Genomic DNA, 20,861 nt, shown 5'->3' on the forward strand with positions numbered 1-20,861 from the left:
TCCATAACCATTAGATATCAACTTATTTTAAGCAGCTCTACTGAGCACAAACCACCTGCTATGCTAACCACCAAAACTGTTTTGAGCTACTGAAAACATTATATTTAGTCACTTTAGGTTCCAGTCGTTGACCAGGAGACCCAGTTATTCATAGCTACGACACTTAAATTCCAACAGGTTTTTATAATACAGTGTGAAGTCCATTCACACACAGAACACAGCAAAGTGGAAACAACAAAGTGGAAAGGAACTGCCATGATTTTGGTGAGGACTCCATGTCCTACAGCTCGATGAGAATAATGATGACGATTTCTGTTCCTTACATGTGTTTGCTAGTGATAGACTGAGCAGTGTAAAAAAATACACTATCTTTGATATGATTGAGTGTGTGTGTGCTTGATAAAACATGTAAACAGTGTATTTTGATATTGAACAAAACGTTGTCTATTCTTCATAAGCGTGAGAATTGTGTTTATTTACCAGAATGGTAATAATGTTGCAAAGCACGCTTGTATGTCTCTCCAACGCTGTTGCCCTCTGTTGAGTATAGCTGATAATAGATGTCTCTCAAATGAGTCTTATACATACACATTTTCCACCATCAGATTCAGTATCATATGCTTTCTCTGTGTTATACATTGAAATATGACAATGGATGAAGGGCAGAAACATAAGTTGCTGTGTTGATGGGATAACAGCTATATGAATCTGAGATGTCTGTGTCCAGCTTGACCAGCAACTCATCTTCATGGCTGTACTGCCCCCTGGTGTTCAGAAATAATTAACATTCACATTACAGTAACAAACTGTCCTAAACAGATTTTGCAGGGATGATTAAATAGAGTTTACTACCAACTAATTACTGCTGATGATCATCTGTGTGGGATTTTTTAAATGTATTTTATTTCACCTTTATTGAACCAGGTAGGCCAGCTGAAAACAAGTTCTCATTTACACCTGTGACCTGGCCAAGATAAAGCAAAGCAGTGCAACAAAAACAACAACACAGAGTTACACATAAACAAACGTACAGCCAATAACACAATAGAAACATCTATGTACAGTGTGTACAAATGTAGAAGAGTAGGGAGGTAAAGGCAATAAATAAGCCATGGACGCAAAATAATTATTAATTGAGCATTAACACTGGAGTGAAAGATGTGTAGATGATGATGTGCAAGTAGAGATACTGGGGTGCAAAAGAGGATAAGTAACAATAGGGGGATGAGGCAGTTGGGTGGGCTATTTACAGATTGGCTGTGTATAGGTACAGTGATCGGCTGATGCTTAAACTTAGAGGGAGATGGGGGGGTAGCCTGTGTGAGTGTGGGGGGGTAGCCTGTGTGTGTGTGTGTGTGTGTGTGTGTGGGGGGTAGCCTGTGTGTGTGTGTGTGTGGGGGGTAGCCTGTGTGTGTGTGTGTGTGGGGGGGGGTAGCCTGTGTGTGTGTGTGGGGGGGTAGGGGTAGCCTGTGTGTGTGTGTGTGTGGGGGGGTAGCCTGTGTGTGTGTGTGTGTGTGTGTGTGTGGGGGGGGTAGCCTGTGTGTGTGGGGGGTAGCCTGTGTGTGTGTGTGTGGGGGGGGGGGTAGCCTGTGTGTGTGTGTGGGGGGGGGGTAGCCTGTGTGTGTGTGTGAGGGGGTAGCCTGTGTGTGTGTGTGTGGGGGGTAGCCTGTGTGTGTGGGGGGGTAGCCTGTGTGTGTGTGTGGGGGGTAGCCTGTGTGTGTGTGTGTGTGTGTGGGGTGGGGGGAGGTAGCCTGTGTGTGTGTGTGTGTGAGTGGGGGGGGTAGCCTACATACCTATTTTTAAACAAATTATCTTTGGTCTGTTGGTCCACGTCCCCTGCCCACTCACACGATATAATGCAGTAAAAACCAACTCCAACCAGAAACTAAGGGGTTGAGGAACTCAAGACACTCTGAACACAGAAGTTTGGAATAGATCCCCCATTACCATAGTTACTAAGACGGATGGCCTATAAGACAGGAGCTTTGGACTTTATTTAAATTAAACTGTCTGAGAGGAAATGTAATCAGGAGAGCAATATACAATTGGGAGTGAAGAGTGTGAAGACTTTGGCTAGGTGCTATGTCAATAGAGAGGGGATAGATAAATAGATAAATAATAAGCCAAACTCCAAACTCTGTCTTATGTAATGTCTCCCCAAAATGACTGGTATAACTTGTTACAGCAAGGCTCAGTTCTCTGGTTGGTTCTGCGTTTGTGGGGCACTGCTTATGTGTGTGGTTTCTCTCAGGTTTTCCTAGGGCCTATCAACTCTCTGTCCTCTCCTCTCCAGGTTTGATGGTAAATTTAGATACAGTGTGTGTCATGTCACTGAGCTGGACTGTATCGAGAAAATGTCAAGATCAATCTTTCCGCGTAACCAATAAGTGTTTTTATTATGACTGATATGTACATAGTCATACTGTCACAGTATGACTATGGCCACCAGGTTACACATTAGAATAGGCATGACCAGGAAACAGGCACAAGCTGTACATCAATAAAATCGAGTTCCTCTGTAATAATCAAGTTGAATAAAAAGTTTATATTAGATTATGAATACAATCGTTACAAATCCTGCACAATATTCTAAAGAATGTATTTGTTTCAATTACCAATATAGCTCGAGTAGCATATATACATTATTGAAGCATGTTTAGACTATATTCAATTGAGGATATTTTGCAGTGAGCTCCCCTAAACGAACCAAATGGTTTAGTCCGCCCTCTGCTGCTGTACGTCCTATTATTCCTACGTCAGCATGGGAGAGCGCAGAGAGGAGGGGTGCGGTTGCGTTGAGGTTGGACTTGTGTTGACTAACAGTTTTTTTCATCTCCCATGTAAGTGTCAATTTACTGCTAAAGTTATCATCACTAAATGTAATGTAAATGTGTATAGTGTGACAGTTATTGAAATCGTTATGGTGCAATACTACGGCTTTTTTAGACGTAACAAACAGTTGTTTCTTTCGCAAAACCATGTTTCATAAGTCTTGTTTTATAATGACACAATCAAACAGGACTTCAAGCTCTGTCAACCTGTCTGTTTCAGTGATGCAGATTGTCCCTCACTATTCTAGCTCGCTACGTTATACACTTATATTGTATCAGTACAATCCATTCGTAGGCTATCATTCAGCCGCATGTTGATATTGTAAATTTGTTACACTTCAATTACTTTAACGTTTCACTGTCATGTCAACGAAGCAAGTTGCTTGTTTACCATATATCACGAAGGAACCCTAGATTTGTATCTCCATCTGTGCTATGTTACAGACATTTGTTTGGCCAATAGTGTAACTTATACACTAATATCTGCTTTAATGTGTTAGTAGCTTAACATATTAAAAGCACTGCAAGCATCTTTTATTTCTGTGATAATTTGCTGTCTTGTCTCAAACGCACTAAGGAATAAATAAATAAAATACATTCCACAAATTCACTTTTAACAAGGTATACCTGTTAATTGATATGCTTCAAAATAGCCACCCTTTGCCTTGATGACAGCTTTGCACACTCTTGGCATTCTCTCAACCAGCTTCATGAGGTAGTCACCTGGAATGTGTTTCAATTAACAGGTGTACCTTGTTAAAAGTTAATTTGTGGATATGTTTTCCTTCTTAATGTTTGAGCCAATCAGTTGTGTTGTGACAAGGTAGGGGTGGTATACAAAAGATAGCCCAATTTGTTAAAAGACCAAGTCCATATTATTGCAAAAACAGCTGAAATAAGCAAAGAGAAACGACAGTCTATCATCACTTTAAGACATGAAAGTCCGTCAATCCAGAAAATGTCAATAATTTTGAAAGTTTTTTCATGTGCAGTCGCAAAAACCGCCAAGCACTATGATGGAATTGGCTCTCATGAGTACTGCCACAGGAAAGGAAGACCCAGAGTTACCTGTGCTGCAGAGGATAAGTTCATTAGAGGTACCAGCCTCAGAAATCTCCAGGCTGTGTAAGGGCTATTTGACCAAGAAGGAGAATGATAGATTTCTGCATCAGATGACCTGGCCTCCACAATCACCTGAACTCAACTCAATTGAGATGGTTTGGAAATCTGTCCGTTGGTCTAATGAGTCCTCAGAGTGAAGGAAAAGCAATTGGAAAAGCATTCCAGGTGAAGCTGGTTGAGAGAATCCCAAGAGTGTGCAAAGCTGTCATCAAGGCAAAGAGTGGCTACTTTGAAGAATCTCAAATATAAAATATATTTTTATTTGTTTAACACTTTTTGGAATACTACATGATTCCATAATGGTTATTTCATAGTTTTGATGTCTTCACTATTATTCTACAATGTAGAAAATAGTGCAAATAAAGAAAAACCCTTGAATGAGTAGGTGTCCAAACTTTTGACCGGTACTGTATATAGAACGACAAAGCTGTAAAACATTATCCTAAATATAAACCATCAACTTAGTGAATATGATTGATGTTTAGAATGAGGGTTTCAGCATGAAATATCCTTTTTACACACTTGTATTTATTTTACTAAATCAGTACTTATTTTCTGTCAATGTTTTGGCATCAAACTGGTGGCAGTTGTGAAAAATGTCAATAGTTGGAGGAGTTGCGGAGTTAGTTGAAAATAATGCCGTGTGTGTCCAAACTTTTGACTGGTACTGTGTGTGTGTGTGTGTGTGTGTGTGTGTGTGTATATATATATGTGATGGGATGTATAGACATTATGGACAGTATGTGGATAGAATATGTAGTATATCTGAAGAATATGTGGATAGAATAATCTATGTACAGCAATAGTTGAATAAGATGGCCTTGACTAGAATACAGTATATACATATAAAATGGGTAAAACAGTGTTAAAGTGGCCTGGGTTCCATTACTAAAGTGACCAGTTGTCTATGTGTATGGGCAGTAGCCTCTAAGTTGTAGGGTTGAGTAACCGGGTGGTAGCCGGCTAATGACTGTGACTAAGTTCAGTGCTGCTTACAGGGTGGAGGCCTGGCTAGTGATGGCTATCTAAACAGTCTGATGGTCTTGAGATAGAAGCTGTTTTTCAGTCTATGGATCCCAGCTTTGATACACCTGCATTGATCTTGCCTTCTGCATGATAGTGGGGTGAACAGGCCATGGCTCAGGTGGTTGAAGTCCTTGATGATCTTCTTGGCCTTCCTGTGACATTGGGTGCGGTAGATGTCCTGGAGGGCAGGCAGTGTGCCCCCGGTGATGCGTTGGGCAGACCTCACCACCCTTTGGAGAGCCCTGCAGTTGCGGACGGTGCAGTTGCCGTACCAGGCGGTGATACAGCCAGACAGGATGCTCTCAATGGGGCATCCTGCTTCATAGTATATCTACGGTTATGTGAATACCATGGATGGCCTAGAGAGCTACAACCCATGACAACTACCAATTGTTGTTCACCATAGAGTGTATTTTTGTCTGTTAAATAGCTAATGTAATTTCATTTTAGTTGGACACAACCATGAAACAAGTGGGTATGTGGGTGGCATCACCAGCCTGTTTCTTAGAGAGATAGAGAACAGCGTGGAATTATTTTGAGGATTGGCAGTTGAATTTCTATTTGTTTCCCTCCAATGTTTTACAAGAAGACATGGGTGTTAAATTCTGGTTCTACTCTACAAAGTAGGAAAACAAGCTTCTATGATGATTTTAACTGAATGTTTTTTTGTATTGATCAATTCACTTATTCAACCAATCTTTTTCTGCCAATCTCTAGCTCTCTCTTTATCATTTACACTCATACACAAAAACACAAAAACAAACACACACAAGCAGATGCAGGTGGAAATTATAAGTACAGTATCCCGGTATCTGTCTGGTAAGTGGCTGAGAGCATCTCTTCCCCTTCAGGGCGCTTCAGACACAGCCATTCATGTCTCACTCCGCTGGTCAGACCACCACGATGACGCTTGCCAGCCCTCCTCCCTCCCCATCCACCTCGCTCCCCTCCGCTCTGTTCACGTTGTGCCTGCCTGGTCTGGAGCTGCTGTGATTGTGAGCAGGCTGTGAAGCTGCTCTCTCTCTGTTTCTGTGATGCTCTGCCTACTGTGTGGTTGCCCGCATTAGACTGAGGACCCATGATGTGATCTGACCATGGACTCTGCCTCTGTTTATGTGAGTGTGAAACGCCTTCAGAGTGTTGTATTTATTTACCCAGGCTGTTACCTGGCCAAATGAATGGAGCATTTGTAAACAGAGCCTGCCTCCCACACAACACAATTGTTTAGATACAGGATAAGAATGTTAACATTGGCATTAATGTATTATGGTATTATTAGACACTGGTAAGTAACTGTGATAGAGGGAGTTATTGTTTGAGTACATACAGGTAGACAGATTGCTGTTGGACTCAAAGCAAATCAAATCACATGTTATTGTTCACATACACATATTTATCAGATGTCATTGCGGGTACAGTGAAATGCTTGTAAAGGAACAACTTTCAGTGTTTTGTTAGTGATGAATGGATGGGGAAGAGAAGAGACTGTTTTGACTGGGTTGTTATGGATGGTGGGCAGAGGTAGTGTTGTTGTTTGAGGTGTCACTGTGGAACTTGGCTTTGGCTTGTGGTTTCTGGATGCTTATGTGGTTTCATATCTTTAGTTCAGGTAATGAAGGCTGACTGAATGAGATTTATTGTGTGGCCATTCTTTTTCTCTTTCAGTTCGAAATATGACCACTAATGTGACAGGAACGTGAGAAACAATATGGCGATATAGATCGCTTTCTAACGTAGGCCTATTACTTTATTATTTTTTGAAGGTAACTTTTTTCCACATATTCTTAATTGATCACTACAATTCACTTCCCTAGCCAAAGGCCCTGGCCTGGAACAGCACTGTCTGGTTGAGCTGGAGAGGAAGTGGCCACTGGTCTCTGAGAGGATTCATCTGGGTGGAACAGAACATAACTATGTTTCTCTGTCACACCTTCCCACAGTGCTGTGGTGCGCTGTCTGAAGTCCACAGAGCAGCTTGGCACCTCTAATTTTAGTCCCGTCAAGGCTGTGAAGATTGCCGGCAAACCAGCCATGCTTATGCTCGGTTTGTGTGTATATATATATATATATATATATATATAACCACTCCACAAATTTCTTGTTAACAAACTATAGTTTTGGCAAGTCGGTTAGGACATCTACTTTGTGCATGACACAAATAATTTTTCCAACAATTATTTACAGACAGATTATTTAACTTAAAATTCACTGTATCACAATTCCAGTGGGTCAGAAGTTCACATACATTAAGTTGACTGTGCCTTTAAGCAGCTTGGAAAAATCCAGAAAATTATGTCATGGCTTTAGAAGCTTCTGATAGGCAAATTAACATCATTTGAGTCAATTGGAGGTGTACCTGTGGATGTATTTCAAGGCCTACCTTCAAACTCAGTGCCTCTTTGCTTGACATCCCGGGAAAATTAAAATAAATCAGCCAATACCTCAGAAAAACAATTGTAGACCTCCACAAGTCTGGTTCATCCTTGGGAGCAATTTCCAAACGTCTGAGGGTACCACATTCATCTGTACAAACAATAGTACGCAAGTATAAACACCATGGGACCACACAGCCATCATACCGCTCAGGAAGGAGACGCATTTTGTCTCTAGAGATGAACGTACTTTGGTGCAAAAAGTGCAAATCAATCCCAGTACAACAGCAAAGGACCTTGTCAAGATGCTGGAGGAAACAGGTACAAAGTATCTATATCCACAGTTAAACGAGTCCTATATCGACATAACCTGAAAGGCCGCTCAGCAAGGAAAAAGCCACTGCTCCAAAACCGCCTTAACAAAAACAGACTACGGTTTGCAACTGCACAAGAACAAATATCATACTTTTTGGAGAAACGTCCTCTGGTCTGAAGAAACAAAAATAGAACTGTTTGGCCATTATGACCATCGTTATGTTTGGAGGGAAGAGGGGGGGGCTTGCAAGCCGAAGAATACCATCCCAACCGTGAAGCACAGGGGTGGCAGCATCATGTTGTGTAGGTGCTTTGCTGGAGGAGGGACTGGTGCACCTCACAAAATGGATGGCATCATGAGGAGGAAAATTATGTGGATATATTGATGCAACATCTCAAGGCATCAGGAAGGAAGTTAAAGCTTGGTCGCCAAATGGACAATGACCCCAAGCATACTTCCAAAGTTGTGGAAAAATGGCCTAAGAACAAAGTCAAGGTATTGGAGTGGCCATCACAAAGCCCTGACCTCAATCCCATAGAAAACCTGTGGGCAGAACTGAAAAAGCGTGTGCGAGCAAGGAGGCCTACAAACCTGACTCAGTTACACCAGTTCTGTCAGGAGGAATGGGCCAAAATTCACACAACGTATTGTGGGAAGCTTGTGGAAGGCTACCTGAAATGTTTGACCCAAATTAACAATTTAAAGGTAATTCTACCAAATACCAATTGAGTGTATGTAAACTTCTGACCCACTGGGAATGTGATGCAAGAAATAAAAGCTGAAATATATAATTCTCTCTACTATTATTCTCACATTTCACATTCTTAAAATAAAGTGGTGATCCTAACTGACCTAAGACAGGGACTTTTTACTCTGATTAAATGTCAGGAATTGTGAAAAACTGAGTTTAAATGTATTTGGCTAAGGTGTATGTAAACTTCTGAATTCAACTCTATATACACTACCATTCAAACGTTAGGGGTCACTTAGATATTTCATAGTTTTTTCTTTTAAGAAAAGCACGTTTAAAATAAAATAGATCAGAAATACAGTGTTCACATTGTTAATGTTGTAAATTACTATTGTAGCTGGAAACAGCTGATATTTAATGGAATATCTACGTAGGCGTACAGAGGCCCATTATCACGACCATCACTCCTGTGTTCCACTGGCAATTTGTGTTAGCTAATCCAAGTTTATCATTTTAAAAGGCTAACTGATCATTAAAAAAACCTTTTGCAATTATGTTAGCACAGCTGAAAACTGTTGTGCTGATTTTAAAGAAGCAATAAAACTGGCCTTCTTTAGACTAGTTGAGTATCTGGAGCGTCAGCATTAGTGGGTTCAATTACAGGCTCAAAATGGCCAGAAACAAAGATATTTCTTCCAAAACTCATCATCAGATGACTTGGTCTCCACAATCACCTGACCTCAATCCAATTGAGATGGTCTGGGATGAGATGGACCGCAGAGTGAAGGAAAAGCAAACAACATGTGGGAACTCCTTCAACACTGTTGGAAAAGCATTCCGGGTCACTACCTAGTGAAGCTGGTTGAAAGAATGCCAAGAGTGTGCAAAGCAGTCATCAAGGCAAAGGGAGGCTACTTTGAAGAATCATAAATATAAAACATATTTAGATTTTTTTCGAACACTTTTTTGGTTACGACATGATTCAATATCTGTTATTTGATAGTTTTGATGTCTTCCTATTATTCTACAATGTAGAAAATAGTACAAATTATGAAAAATTAGTAGGTGTGTCCAAACTTTTGACTGGTACTGTATATATTATCTTAAAGTAAATGCTATGGCTCTCAACTGTCAAGGTGTCCTCGAGGTCAAGCACTAAACAGGGTAAGTAATGTCTTTTAAAGAGCGACTGCCCCTACAAAAAAAAAAAACAAATCCCTTTGAAAACGGCATATGTGGCATCAATATGAGTTAGACGCATTTATACTAATGTCAAAATTGGCTAGAAAGTGTAAATAGGATAATTTTGGACATAAAGTCAGTTTCGTCTAAAATGGAGTTTGGAATCTGTGCGTCACAACGAGTACATTTAAGCCTGGGTTACAATTATGTCAGCAAATCACCCCTTCGCCCATGTCGCTTCCCATCATTGAATGGGGCGCCGTTGTTTCATCGCCACCATCCTTAAAAGCCCTATACGGATTGACCATGCAATGCAGTGCTTCCAGCAGGATGAACAGCCAACAACAATGGTTTGCATGCCCTGCCGAAGGACCTTATATCATGTGGAATAAATAGGTGGTTGGAGTTCATTGTATACCGGTAGATAGACGATAGACTGCTGGTTATGTATCTATATAATGGGATTAGTCACTCTTTTATTTTAATAATCATTATCACCATCATCGCTAGCATAGCTGATGTTAGGTAGCTAGCTACCAACTAGGTCTAACGTATAATAGTTTATCAACATTTTAAGCTAAGCATTCTGATCTGTTGCATTAGCCTCATTGCTTTTGACATTTTTTGATGTACAGTAGGCCTAGTTGTATGAATTTTGGATTTATCGTTCCAGAACTGTCCCAGTCTGCTTGAACCGTCCCAGACATATTTTGTTATCGTCCCCAGGACGATGGGATGCCATTCATTTCCAGCCCTAGCTCCATATCCAGAAAGAATACCCTGTTGGATGATTATTTTGTATTTTTGTCCCTTGCTGTGTTGGCTATAGTAATGACTGGTAGGACTGGGGGCAGTCGGGATACAATGAATGAGGCAAACAAGAATTATGAGGAAGAAGTATGTAGGGAGCTAGTGCTAGTTAATTAATTTGTTCTCAAATCACTTGTCATGACTGCAGTGGTGTAGTGGTGTCTGGAAGTGGTTATACTCTAACTTTGACCATAACTTCCCAAACAGCCTGCTCGGCGAAGGAAAGGTTCCTTGCGTGAAAAATGATGTGAGAAACAGTGACATACACTCTGAATGACCTACAATTATAAATCCCAGGCCAAACAAAGATTGTACTTTGAAAGTAGGCTAATAGTAGGCCTACTACTGAAACATATAAATGAGGCTGTCAACTTAGTCTAAATGTTTTTCAAAGTCACACTTTTGTAATAGAACACCCATTTTAAAAAAAAAGTATATAACAATGCTTAAACCACATCAGAAGACCACTAGTGAGATCTGGGGAAAAAATGTAAGTAATTCATTTTTGTGTAGTTACCCTTTAAAGTGGAACTGGCACCATTTTAACATGCTGTCAGGGGAATAGGAGCCTGCTGTTTCTTCTGCAGCTTGCCTGCCAATGCATGCTTGTCCCAACCCACGTTTTGACAACTGGATTGGAACTTCCCTGCTTGCCCGCCCATTTGATCAATGCCAAAATACATTTGTGACCGACCGTCTCAACCCGGTCCTATGTAGCGAAATTTGAAATTGTTTTTTTTACATTGGATAAAAGGAAAGACTCAGAGATAGAAAATTGTATATAATACACTGCAGTTGAGGAACAATGGGAAAGTGATTCTGCTTTGAAAATTGATAAACTTGTAACACCACTTTTGAGAAAATGTCCCTAAAATGTTTTGGTACACCGACTGGAGAGCTCTTTGTCTACACCCATTCAGCATCGTTCACACTGTGACGATCGTCGTATGGAGTAGAAGGTGAGGACCAAAACGCAGCGTGGTTAGTATACATTCTTCGAAAGGACACAGCACCATAGACATACAAAATCCCTAGACAAGCCAAAAAACACATACATCACCCACGTCACACCCTGACCTAACCACAATAACAAGGAAAACAAAGAATACTAAGGTCAGGGTGTGACACACACCCTCTTAAACCCCACATGTGAGGCCATGTGCTAAACACCGTGAGTAAGGTACTGTAATAAACAACCAATGCTTTCAAGACTAAAATTGGTGAAAATAGTAGCAAAAATACACTTTATATAGTCCATGGCCTATATCCTAATTTGTCTTTGGTAAACGCACATTATATCAAGTAAAAATCGAACTGTATTTGTCACATTCATAGGATACAGATGGTGTAAACGGTTCAATGAAATGATTACTTGCATGTTTGCATCGTAGAATGTCAAAAATAGAAAGTGTCCAGATCAATGTTGTATAAATATTTCATAATTATTAGATGACTCTTACCCAGACACACTTGTCTAAATTGATGGGTCATGTGAAATAAATGCTATAACCACCCCCCAGCCACATCTAGCTAAGTGGATTGGTCACTATTGTCTAGACATGTCCACATGTTCATGAAATACAATACATGGCCGTAATCATCTGGTGAAGTGGAGTCTTTTGTTTAGACAATTAACCTAATGGTGTTTTCAAGACAACTGGGAACTTGAAAAAATGTGAGGTCAAATCATGATGCCAGTGATCTTCAGCTCGGAAAGTCGGGGCTCTAGAAAGAGGTTTCCAGTTGTCTTGAATGCACTGAAGACGGAATTCGGGAGATTTCAGAGTTCCCAGTTGTTTTGAACATGGCAATAATCCAAACCCATACTGATTGTCATAGTTAGCCATGCATGAATCTGCAGGTAGTTACAGCTAACTAACTAAGCTCAATGTTAGCTAACTAGCTAACATTAGGCTATAACTAGCAATGCAAATGATTTTCTGAGATACAAATAATATATGGAGAGCAGTAGAAACTCTTTTGCAGTTTGGGGTAGAATGGATTGTTTACACATAGTGTACTGAGCAGCTCATGTTATAGACAGAATTTCGCTACATGGCAGACCAATCTGAACTCATCTCTCAGCATGTCCAGCCCACCCATTATCTCAGCCAATCATGTCTTTTCCCGTGGCTAAACCAACTAGGCTTGAAATATAACAGTTTTATTCGTATTTACAGATGGCATACAAGTTTGTTATTAAGGCACATGAAAGTTACATGTTCCAGAAAACATTTATTTTTGGCAGAAAATGCCAACATTCAAATGCCTCTCCTTTGAAGTAGTGACATGCTACATACGCCTAGTTTCCTGAAACAAGTCACATTTGATTGAGGCCAATTTACATTTGATTGACAACTAAGGGTCCGGTCGTAAATTACCTCCAATATGCTCTGGGTTGTTAGTAAATTCAGAGTGTTGTCAGATTGTCTGTTCGTGAATTCAGATCCACTGCTCTATTGACACTGGACACTCTGGCCGAGGAGTAGGGTTGATCTGAGCATTCTTCACAATGGCAGTCAAGCACCCAACCTAACTGGCTAAAGTTGGCTAGCTTGCTAAATACTTCCAGACACAAATGAGAGAACACCTCACTCTGGCCATTTTTACTCGCCCTAGCAGAGCTGGTTAGGCTGTTAACATGTTATCTAGTGCGTTAGTGACTAACTGTGCTGCTTGTAACAATGTAATTACTTTATTTGCTGACGGTTACTGTTGCAGTTGTTCGAGGTGTCCAGTTTCCTAACTACCATTTGTAATAGAACAGTGACTGTGTTCACAAATGCATTAGATGCAGAGAGATCAGGCACTCAACATGTATCGAGCCAGCACATGGAGACTTGCGAGATGATGTGGTGAAATCCAGACTGACAGTTAGGCTTGGTACTGATGTCTCTGAATGGAGAGAGACCTGGCATTCGGCGTTAAAATGTTATTGAACACAACTTTGACCTTTTTATTGTCTTTTTTATTATGGAATTGAACGTTATCAGTCAATATTGGGAGGAAGAAACCCTGTGTATTCTGCACCAGGATCAGGGAATTCCTGTTGTATACAAGACACCTCACAGGAAGGTAAGGCCATACTGACTTGTTTGCCAAGGTAGCCCCATTACCATCCGAAAAATACAGATAGGCACAATATCTGTATCGGCATTGTTATATTAGCATAACACTGCTTCTATGGTATTATGTAAAGGGTGTTTATTCTACACGGACCTGTTACTAAATGAAAGTTATCAAAACTTTCAAGCAAGAAAAAAAATTAGTAGCTTGCGATATGTTTCATTTTTTAATGCTATAAATAGTTGGAAACCTCATTTTTAGAAAATCTACATAAATTCAGGAATTTAATTCTTCTCATATTACTCTGTAGGCTACTAACCTATTCAAAGCTTCCTCCGGCATCTCACCATACATCTGCCTGTAGTTATTTAACTCAATCTTTAGAGGGTTTGTTTGTGTCACGACTTCCGCCGAAGTCGGCTCCTCTCCTTGTTCAGGAAGCGTTCGGCGATCGATGTCACCGGCTTTCTAGCCATCACCGCTCCATTTCTCATATGTCCATTTGTTTTGTCTTGTTCCATACATACCTGGTTTTAATTTCCCAATCAATCTACATGTATTTAGTCCTCTGTTTCCCACCATGTCTTTGTGTAATTGTTTATTGTAATGTGGTTTGGTCAGGCGCATGACTTTTGTTATATTCCGTGGTTTTGGCACTTGTATGTTTTTATGTGCTTGCTTGTTGGAACGGAATTAAAGTGCGCCTGTTTGCTACGCTCTGCTCTCTTGCACCTGACTTCGCCTCCGCTACACACGCCTAACAGTTTGTTGTGTTAGAGTGGGAGGAAATGGCTGTGGGAAAGGTTCTGACACATGGGTGTGTCTTGGTGGTGGCAAGGACACACCCAAGAAACACTCACATCAAACCACACTCCCAAGCCAACTCGTGTTTGGCTCTGTCATGGCCACCAGAATTTATTGAGGAGCAAGCCTAAAAACAAGGTCAAATCAGCCGGTGCAGTTCCCCTTTAATAGGAATAGCCCCCTTTTTTTCTAATTTTCACCTAAAATGACATACCCAAATCTAACTGCCTGAGGCTCAGGCCCTGAAGTAAGGATATGCATATTCTTGGTATCATTTGAAAGGAAACACTTTGAAGTTTGTGGAAATGTGAATTGAATGTAGGAGAATATAACACAATAGATCTGGTAGAAAAATACACCATCTTTGAAATGCAAGAGAAAGGTCCCGGTTGTAATTCCGATGGTGTCCACTAGATTGCAGCAGGGCACGTGCAAAGTTTCAGACTAATAACTTGAAGTATGAGCGAAATACATGACATTTAGTGTGAAGTCAGGTGTATTTGGGCGAATTGTGAAGGAGACATTTGCATTCATATTACATTTTTCTGCAAGAATATCGTCAAATCTGTATACTTTGACTTTTTTTAGTAGCCATATTATAAGTTCAACATTTGCAAAACAACCAGTTTTCATAACTTCATAACTCTGAATATTCTTACAAGTGTTGTCCAAAAGGAAAAGGCATGCTGTTGGCAGCTACATTTTGTGACATATACAGGGTTACCAGATTCTCCTGTAACGCCCAGCACATTGGCTATCTAGCTAGCTTCATTTGATCCCGATTGGAGCTTATTTGACAAAGATACAGTCGATCAAATGAAGACATACCGCATCATTGGCGTGCCATGAAGGTGTCGCTCTCTGACCAAATTTGGTGTCCTATTAGGATATACTGCACCCCTAATGATATAGTGAAGTCTGGTTACATTCTAGGATCTCTGAGGAATACATACGTATGTCATTTGACTGGTTGAAACAACGTTTTGGGTTAGACTTTCACAGATTCCTTTCTTTGCAAATTGAACAAGTGTAAATACAAAATCGATTGTGCATGCTATATGGACCATTTTAGGATTTGAAAAATGATTTTATCGAACAAAATGACACTTCATGTTATCTCTAGGACCCTTTGGATGATAAATCAGAGTAATATTTCAGAATGTAAGTACACATTTCACCTTCAGAGGTGAATTTATCAAAGCTACTGTGGTGAAAAAAAGTGTTTGTTGTTAGGAGCTCTCCTCAAACAATAGCATGGCTTTTTTTCGAAGGTAATAGCTACTGTAAATTGGACAGTGCAGTTATATTAACAAGAATTGACGCTTTCAGCCTCTAAAATCTGCGATCTGGACACAAGGCGCTGCTTGATATACAACTGTCCCGTTGACGGAACGCCTATCCCTAAGAACTTTTAACAGGGTGTCAATTCTTTCTTTCTCATGTCACTGTTTAACTAAGAGCTCTATGACATGTTTGGCATGCACTCTGCCAGAACAAATACAAACCAACCGTGGATCCTCAAACAGTGACAATGTACTGTCTGCCTGACAACTCTTCAGGGAGGCCACATAGCTGTGTCCGAGCCCACAGGTATTTTTTTAAATTTTTAAAAATTTTTTTAACCTTTATTTAACCAGGCAAGTCAGTTAAGAACATATTCTTATTTTCAATGACGGCCTGGGAACAGTGGGTTAACTGCCTGTTCAGGGGCAGAACGACAGATTTGTACCTTGTCAGCTCGGGGGTTTGAACTCGCAACCTTCCGGTTACTAGTCCAACGCTCTAGCCACTAGGCTACGCTGCCGCCCCATAACTGAAGTTCTGGCATTTCTCTGTCTACTGCACCTCTTTTCTCATACGTTGGTTTGTGTGTGTGCGTGCGCGCGTGTGCGATTGTATGTGTGTTAGTGTGCATGTGTATTCTGGTGCGTCTTGTTCCTGGAAAGTTATAGACTTGGCAGTATAGGTTCCCTGTAGGTTTCATATATCAGGATAGGGTGTCATACCTGGTGTTACAGGAGGATACCTGTTACCTACCCATTCACCCCCAACCCCCACAAATCACCTACAGTGCCTTCAGAAAGTATTCATACCCCTTGACTTATTCCACATTTTGTTCTGTTATATCCTTAAATCAAAATGGATTAAATAGATTTCACCCATCTACACACAATACCTCATAATGTCGTCTTAGTAAGCAACTCCAGTGTTTTAGGTTATTGTCCTGCTGAAACGTGAATTTGTCTCCCAGTGTCTGTTGGAAACAGACTGAGCCAGGTTTTCCTCTAGGATTTTGCCTGTGCTTATTTATCTCTATTCCGTTTAAACAATCCTACAAGCATACCCATAAATATTTATCAATAACTGCTGGTGCACAATGTCTAATTTTAAGGAATTATCGAGGTATTGCTCGCCTTAGGTAGAGTACCTCATGATAAGCTGTAGACCACACTATCAACCAAGAGAGTTCTCATCTATGTTATCGTAGCTGTCTATATAGCACCACAAACCGATGCTGGTACTAAGACCACACTCAATGAGCTGCATAAGGCCATAAGCAAACAAGAAAATGCTCATCCAGAAGCAGCGCTCCCAGGGGCCCGGGGACTTTAATGCAGGCAAACATAAATCCGTTTGACCTCATTTCTACCAGCATGTCACATGTGTAGCCAGAGGAAAATACATTCTATACCTCCTTTACTCCAAACACAGAGACGCTGTCACGCCTTGGTCTTAGTATTTTGTGTTTTCTTGATTTATTTGGTCAGGCCAGGGTGTGACATGGGTTATTGTGGTGTGTTTTTTGTCTTGGGGTTTTGTGGGGTGTCTACGTAGTCTATGGCTGCCTGAGGCGGTTCTCAATCAGAGTCAGGTGATTATCGTTGTCTCTGATTGGGAGCCATATTTAGGCAGCCATATTCTGTGAGTGTTTCGTGGGTGATTGTTCCTGTCTTTGTGTTTGCACCAGATAGGGCTGTTTCGGTTTTCGTTATTTCATTTTGTTATTTTTGTAGTTTCTGTATGTATAGTTTTCCTTCATTAAAATATCATGAATCATCATCACGCTGCATTTTGGTCCGATCCTTGTTCTACCTCTTCGTCAGAGGAGGAGATAGAAGAGAGCCGTTACAGACGCATATAAAGCTCTCCCTCGCCCTCCATTTGGCAAATCTGACCATAACATTATCCTCCTAATTCCTGCAAACAAGCAAAAAACTAAAGCAGGAAGTGCCAGTGACTCGCTCAATACGGAAGTGGTCCGATGACACAGATGGCATGCTACAGGACTGTTTTGCTAGCACAGACTGGAATATGTTCCGTGATTCATCCAATGGCATTGAGGAGTATACCACCTCAGTCACCGGCTTCATCAATAAATGCATGGAGGATGTCGTCCCCACAGTGACTGTACATACATATCCCAACCAGAAGCCATGGTTTACAGGCAACATCCACACCAAGCTATAGGCTAGAGATGCCATTTTCAAGGAGCGGGACACTAATCTGGACGCTTATTAGAAATCCTGCTATGCCCTCAGACGAACCATCAAACAGGCAAAGTGTCAATACAGGACTAAGATTAAATCCTACTACACCGGCTCTGATGTTCGTAGGATGTGGCAGGGCTTGCATACTACGAACTACAAAGGGAAACCCAGCCACGAGCTTCCCAGTGACACAAGCCTACCAGACGAGATAAATGCCTTTTATGCTCGCTTCGAGGTGAGCAACAATGAAGCATGCATGAGAGCATCAGCTGTTCCGATGTGAGTAAGACCTTTAAACAGGTCAACATTCACAAAGCCGTGAGGCCAGATGGATTACCAGGGCGTGTACTCAGAGCATGCCCGGACCAACTGGCAACTGTCTTCACTGACATGTTCTCTGACCTCTCTCTGACCGAGTCTGTAATACCCACATGTTTCAAGCAGACCACCATAGTCCTTGTGCCCAAAAATGCAAAGTTAACCTGCATAAATGACTACCTCCCCGTAGCACTCCCATCGGTAGCCATGAAGTGCTTTGAAAGGCTGGTCATGGCTCACGTCAGCACCATCATCCCTGAAATCCTAGACCCACTCCAATTCGCATACCGCCCCAACAGATCCACAAATGACACAATCTCAATCGCACTCCATACTGCCCTTTCTCACCTTGACAAAAGGAACACCTATGTGAGAATGCTATTCATTGACTACAGCTCAGCATTCAACACCATGGTGCCCACAAAGCTCATCACTAAGCTAAGGACCCTGGGACTAAACACCTCCCTCTGCAACTGGATCCTGGACGTCCTGACGGACCGGCCCCAGGTGGTAAGTGTAGGCAACAACACATCCGCCACGCTGATCCTCAACACCAGTTCCCCTCAGTGGTGCGTGCTTAGTCCCCTCCTGTACTCCCTGTTCACCCACGGCTGCGTGGCCAAGTACGACTCCAACACCATCATTAAGTTTGCTGATGACACAACAGTGCTAGGTCTGATCACCGACAACGATGAGACAGCCTATAGAGAGGAGGTCAAAGACCTGCCAGGCAAAGACCTGCCTGGCCAACAACCTCTCCCTCAATGTGAGCAAGACAAAGGAGTTGATTGTGGACTACAGGAAAAGGAGGGCAAAACAGGCCCCTATTTACATCGATGAGGCTGCAGTGGAGCAAGTCGAGAGTTTGAAGTTTCTTCGTGTTCACAACACCAACAAACTATCATGGTCACATCACCAACAAACTATCATGGTCCAAACACACCAAGACAATTGTGAAGAGGGCATTACAACACCTTTTCCCCCTCAGGAGACTGAAACGATCTGGCATGGGTTCCCAGATCCTCAAAAAGTTCTACAGCTGCATAATCGAGAGCATCTTGACTGGTTGCATCACCACCTGGTATGGAAACTGCTTGGCATCTGACCCTAAGGTGCTACAGAGGGTAATGCATACGGCCCAATACATCACTGGGGCCAAGCTTCCTGCCATCCAGGACCTATATACCAGGCAAATTACCGCGATTACTCTGTACCCCCGCACATTTACTCAGTACCTGTCACAACTTCCACCGAAGTCGGTTCCTCTCCTTGTTCGGGCGGCGTTCGGCGGTCGACGCCACCGGCCTTCTAGCCATCGCCACTCTATTTTTCATTGTTAAATTTGTTTTGTCTTGTTCCCCGCACGCCTGGTTTACGTATATAGAGTGGGGCAAAAAAGTATTTAGTCAGCCACCAATTGTGCAAGTTCTCCCACTTAAAAAGATGAGAGGCCTGTAATTTTCATCCTAGGTACACTTCAACAAAATGAGGAAAGAAATCCAGAAAATCACATTGTAGGATTTTTTATGAATTTATTTGCAAATTATGGTGGAAAATAAGACATCAGTCAGGGAGTTGAAGCTTGGTCGTAAATGGGTCTTCCAAATAGGACAATGACCCCAAGCATACTTCCAAATTTGTGGCAAAATGGCTTAAGGACAACAATGTCAAGGTATTGGAGTGGCCATCATAAAGCTCTGACCTCAATCCTATTGAAAATGTGTGCGCAGAACTGAAAAAGCGTGTTCGAGCAAGGAGGCCTACAAACCTGACTCAGTTACACCAGTTCTGTCAGGAGGAATGGGCCAACATTTACCCAATTTATTGTGGGAATCTTGTGGAAGGCTACCCAAAATGTTTGACCCAAGTTAAACCATTTAAAGGCAATGCTACCAAATAGTAATTGAGTGTATGTAAACTTCTGACCCACTGGGAATGTGATGTAAGAAATAAAAGCTGAAATAAGTCATTCTCTCTATTATTATTCTGACATTTCACATTCTTAAAATAAAGTGGTGATCCTAACTGACCTAAGTGTAGTTGGCTACGGTGTATGTCCATTTCCGACTTCAACTGTAGTTACCGCCATGCTTGAAATTCTAAAGGGTGGGGCTCATTGATGTGTTGCATTTGTTTTCAGGACATAAAGTTAATTTCTTTGCCAAATTTTTGCACTGTTACTTTAGTGCCTTGTTTCAAACAGGATGTTATGTTTTAGAATGTTTCTTTTCTGTTCAGAAAATTTCACTCTGTCAATTAGGTTAGTATTGTGTATTAACTACAATGTTGTTGATCCATCCTCTCCGGCAACTGAGTTTTAGAAAGGATGCCTATATCTTTTTAGTAACTGGGTGTAATTAATAAATTATTAACTTCACCATGCTCAGAGGGATATTCAATGTCTGTTTTTTTTGTCTGTTTTTCTCCAATAGGTGCGCTTCTTTGTGAGGCATTGGAAAACCTCCCTGGTCTTAGTGGTTTAATCTGTTTTTGAAATTCACTGCTCGACTGAAGGAACTTACAGATAATTGTATGTGTTGGTTACAAAGATGAGGTAGTCATTCAAAAATCCTATTAAACACTATTATTGAGTCCATGCAAATTATTATGTGACTTGTCAAGCACATTATTTACTCCTGAACTTATTTAGGCTTGCCATAACAAAGGGGTTGAATAGTTATTGACTCAAGACATTTCAGCTTTTCATTTTTAATTAATTTGTAAACATTTCTAAAAACATAATTCCACTTTGTGGACATTGAGGGGTATTGGGTGTAAGTAGGCCAGTGACACTAAATCTACATTTCATTTGAAATTCAGGCTGTAACACAACAC

General features: G+C 41.2%; 1 protein-coding gene across 2 annotated transcripts in view; it reads left to right on the forward strand.

The window, feature by feature from the left end:
- Positions 1 to 2,760: 2,760 nt before the first annotated feature.
- LOC118359609 (transmembrane and coiled-coil domains protein 1-like) overlaps positions 2,761 to 20,861 on the forward strand; it is a 108,638-nt gene continuing 90,537 nt past the window's right edge. The window contains exon 1 of one of the 2 annotated variants that reach the window (XM_052481961.1): positions 2,761 to 2,840. The gene's annotated coding sequence lies outside the window, so the exon portion shown is untranslated. Of the gene's footprint in view, positions 2,841 to 5,946; positions 6,095 to 20,861 lie in introns of those variants that run through there. The other variant, XM_052481960.1, reaches the window with a different exon arrangement.

The sequence above is a fragment of the Oncorhynchus keta genome, chromosome 27, assembly GCF_023373465.1.
Source record: "Oncorhynchus keta strain PuntledgeMale-10-30-2019 chromosome 27, Oket_V2, whole genome shotgun sequence".
NCBI lineage: Eukaryota > Metazoa > Chordata > Actinopteri > Salmoniformes > Salmonidae > Oncorhynchus > Oncorhynchus keta.